This window comes from Rutidosis leptorrhynchoides, chromosome 1, assembly GCF_046630445.1.
Source record: "Rutidosis leptorrhynchoides isolate AG116_Rl617_1_P2 chromosome 1, CSIRO_AGI_Rlap_v1, whole genome shotgun sequence".
NCBI lineage: Eukaryota > Viridiplantae > Streptophyta > Magnoliopsida > Asterales > Asteraceae > Rutidosis > Rutidosis leptorrhynchoides.
Window position 1 is genome coordinate 286,173,515 of NC_092333.1, and position 4,831 is coordinate 286,178,345.

Below are 4,831 nucleotides of genomic sequence, written 5' to 3' on the forward strand. Positions count from 1 at the left end.
CACGGTCGAGTGTCTTAGCCAATCGGTCGAATGTCTTAGTCACACGGTCGAGTGTCTACTCAAACGGTCGAATGTCTAACAAAAATTGGGCAGCACTTCGTTACTATAAGTCACTATGGTATTACTACTCCCATGGTCTAGTGTCCTTGTCACTCGGTCGAATGTCTTACTCAAACGGTCGATTGTCTGGACTCACACGGTCGAACAACTTGGTAAAACTCACACAGTTTGACTGAAACTCACACGGTCGAGTTACTGACTTACACAGTCGGTTGTGGTACTCACTCGGTCAAATGTCAATACTCACACGACCGAGTGTGTTCTTGACAGTAGTTGAACGATTTTTAGGGTTTTCTAAGGAAAAATCGATTTTTCGATCGATTTTTGACGAAATCTCCTAAATCAAAATGTTAGAGACTTTTCTAAACACACTGGCAACACGATTTGACACCAAAAACCTTTACTATAATGTAAAAACACTGAAATATAATTGGAAACAAATTAAACACCAAAAACCAAAACTTTTTGACCCAAAAACGATTTAGAGCAAGCGATCCAGAGACTCCAGCTCTGATAGCACTTTGTGGACGAAGGATTTATGGATCTTAGGTCACTTATGATCATTACTAGAGGAGGAATACACTAGAAATGAGTAAAACTGAGATATGGGTCGTGTCAGGATCGATTGGGTCGAACCTAGTGTTGAATCTAGATTAGATCGATGCCTAGACGTGTTATTTCGGGTAATTGGTGTTAGGGATCGAATTGAACGAATACCAATTGATTAGGTTTGAAGGATGTGTAACCTCAACAATGAGGCTTAAACCCGTTTATATAGTGCATCCCAGACATAGTCGGTCGACTGTGTAAGACAGTCAGTCGACTGAGTCACACAGTCGGTCGAGTGTGTGGACACACTCGGTCGATTGTGTCTGCAATTTAACTTATTGATTTATTCAAATAATTAAGCGCACACACACATATATAATTAATAGTCAACAATCGACTTTATTACATGACCAAATGTATTAAACGATAAATCTATCTACCGCGGGAGATTACATGCACCAACAGATTTCAATCAATTACGCCAAGAAGAAGATGAAGGTAAACATTATCCACAATGATTCTATCAACAAACCCATATTACCCTAACCATCTTCCCTTTCCCGTTACTCCTGCTGCAATTCACTTATGCCCCAATTCTGAAACTGTCAATAAGTTATCCCTTTCTGCTATGATAATCAACAATAACCCATTACAGCTTTAAAACTTTTCAAATGGTTAAAGAGCAGATCTATCTCCATTGTTTCAGTTTCTACCTGGGGACATTATGCCTACGTTGTCAAGTGTAGCGATAAAGATAGCTTCACAAGGATGATGCGTAATTAAGACTTAAAAAATGCAATTTAGAACAAGCTTTCTTCACCCAACAGATCTGAACCAAAAACCCCAATTTGTAATAGTAATAGCCCAAAATAGAGTATAAACTCTGAAAATAAGAACAAAAAAGATAAAGAATCTAAACCCCAATTGATAAAGATACCACCACAATAGAGATCTAGAAACACTCCAAACCTTCAATTACAGCTGATAAACATTCCACCACAACTATAATATCAGATATGAAAATTTGGATTTCACCACAATGTTTGATAAAATAACACCACAAATACTGATAAAGAAACCACTCTTAGCCACCAGAATTAAAGATTCGTAAAGACACAGAGATTTTGTATATAGATAAGCTCTAGCAAACTTTCAATCATTTATCAACCAAGTTTTACAATTACAAGAGCTCTCTATTTATAGGAGAAGCATATCAGCTACTTTCTAGATAAGACAAAAATATAAAAAGGAAATGGAGACAAAAAGGACAAACAATTACAAATTAGCCAATAAGAATAAAAGACATAATCTGCAAAAAGCCTGCCATTTGGTAGTGCTTCTCCCATGATAAAAAGCAGCCAATGATAGATGAGATTCTTCCTTGGACAGCTAACATTCTAGAACAGTCATGAACTTGTTAAGCACATGACCTGACTGGTTTATTGAAAGCATAAGTAAACTTGAGTCGTATCAGCATGTTGGCCCTTCAGAAAGAAAACAGCGTTGCCTGCTGGTTGAGCGAAGTTTCGTGTGCTGGTTGAACTAAAATTCTTCAGTTGGTTGAACTAGCTGGTTCGTCTAAGTATAGCTTTGTTGGTTCATTTTGCTGGTCATCCGGCTAAGTGAATTAAAGCTTTACTGGCTGAACTAAAGCTCATTTACTGGTTCGGATTGCTGGTTCTTCTTCTGTTCTGGCTTACCTTCAACTATCAAAAACTTTATTCATGAAAACTTAACTACTTCAATTTAAGGCCTGAAGTTGGATAACCCCTGAGCCTCTTGAACCAGCTCCAAAAACACTTAGATGATAAGAGAGATGGCAGCACGACCATTGCTTGACCAGATTCGGGTATGACAGTTATTGAGCTTGTGATGGTTGTCTTGCTGGTTACATCGATCAGCTCACCCGTATCATCCTCCCCCTTTGAAAAAGAACTTGACCTCAAGTTCTCTAGGTTGTCATCCTCCAAGTAGGGCATCAAATCACCAACATTGAAAGTACTAGATACTGAAGTATCACCAAGCATCTCGACTTTGTAATCACTGTCACCAACTTTTTCTAACACCTTGAAAGGACCCGCAGCTCTTAGCATCAGCTTGTTCTTTCTCTTTGTTGGGAATCCTTCCTTCCTTAGATAAATCCAAACAAGATCACCAGGAATGAAAGTAGGCTGCTTTCTGTGTTGGTTAGCCTTAACCTTGTACTGCGGGTTGGCCTTCTAAATTTTTGCCTTCACCTGCTCGTACAACTTCTTCATCTCTTTTACCTTTGCTTCTGCCTCAACACTTGCCTTAGGCGCAATTGTAAAAGGAAACAGATCAATAGGTGTGAGTGGATTTGCACCATAGCAGACTTCAAATGGTGATTTTCCCGTGGAGTAATTAGGTGCTCTGTTAAAAGTAAATTCAGCATGAGCAAGTTTCAGATCCTACTCCTTCAAACTTTTCTTCACAAGTGTTCTTAGCATCATTCCTATAATTCTATTAGTAACTTCAATTTGACCATCAGTTTGGGAATGGTGAGAAGTGCTGAACAAAAGCTTAGTACCAAGAAGCTTCCATAATGTCTTCCAAAAATAGCTTAAGATCTCGATCAGACATAATGGTTTTGGGAACTTCATGAAGACGAACAATCTCTTTGATGAATAAAGCAGCAACAATGGTAGCATCATTGATTTTGTTGCAGGCTATGAAATGAGCCATATTTGAAAATCTGTCAACAATAACCATAATAGAATCTTTGCCTCGCTGAGTCCTTGACAATGCAAAAATGAAGTCCATGCTCAAATCTTCCCAAGGCTGGTTGGGAACAAGAAGAAGAATATACAAACCCTTGTGAAAAGCTGATTTAGCTTAAAAGCAGGTAGCACAACGATTAATCACAGCTTTAACATCTTTATCCATACATGGCCAATAGAAGTGTTCATTTAGGATCTCCAATGTCTTGTTAATCCCAAAATGACTAGCTAAACCACATCCATGTGCTTCTTTAATTAGCAACTCCCTGATTAAATCTTTTGGGATGCACAATTTGCTGCCCTTGAATCGAAAACCATCTTGTTCAACATAATCTCTCTTGGACTTAGCAGGTGAACAATTCAAGATTGGGGAAAAGTCTGGATCAGCTTCATATAACTCTTTAACAAATGAGAATCCAAGAACTCTAGCTTCCATAATTAACAACAAAGAATACCTCCTTGATAGAGCATCAGCAATAATATTAGACGTATCAGCCTTGTGTTTAGACACAAAGGAGTACATGTGCAAGAATTCAACCCATTTTGCATGCCTTGGATTTAGTTTGTGCTGACCATTAATGTATTTCAATGCTTCATGATCAGAAAAGAGAACAAATTGCCTTGGCTTCAAATAATGAGACCAGTGATCAACAGCTCGAATGATGGAATAAAACTCTTTATCATAAGTGCTATAATTTAGCTTGGACCCACTTAGTTTTTCACTGAAATAAGCTACTGGTCTTTTTCCTTGCACTAGCACAGCACCAATGCCAACACCACTTGTATCACATTCAAGTTCAAACAGCATATCAAAATTAAGCAAAGCCAGTGTAGGTGCTGAACTTAGCTTTTCCTTCAATGATTCAAATGCTGATTGGGCAGAATTGGACAATTCAAATACCCCTTTCTTCAAGCAATGAGTAATTGGAGCAATAATTGTGGAGAAGTCTTTGATAAACCTTCTATAAAATGAAGCTAAACCATGAAAAATTTTGACTTCAGTAATGGAAGAAGGGCTAGGACATGATCTGATTGCTTCCACCTTAGATGGATCCATTGAAATGCCTTCTTCAGAAACCACATATCCAAGAAACACTATTTTGCTGACAAAGAAATCACACTTCTCCAGTTTTGCATATAATTGATACTGCCTCAACATCTCAAATACTTTCCTCAATTGATCCAAGTATTCTTCTTCAGTTTTTGAATACACTAGAATGTCATCAAAGTAAACCACTACAAACTGCCCAATAAGTGGCCTGAGCACTTCATTCATAAGTCTCATGAATGTGCTAGGTGCATTAGATAAACCAAAAGGCATAACCAGCCACTCAAAATAATCCACCCTTGATCTTAAAAGCTGTATTCCATTCATCTCCTTCTTTCATTCGAATCTGATAATACCCACTTCTAAGATCAACTTTGGAGAATACACAAGAACCATGCAACTCATCCAGCATATCATCTAATCTAGGTATATGATA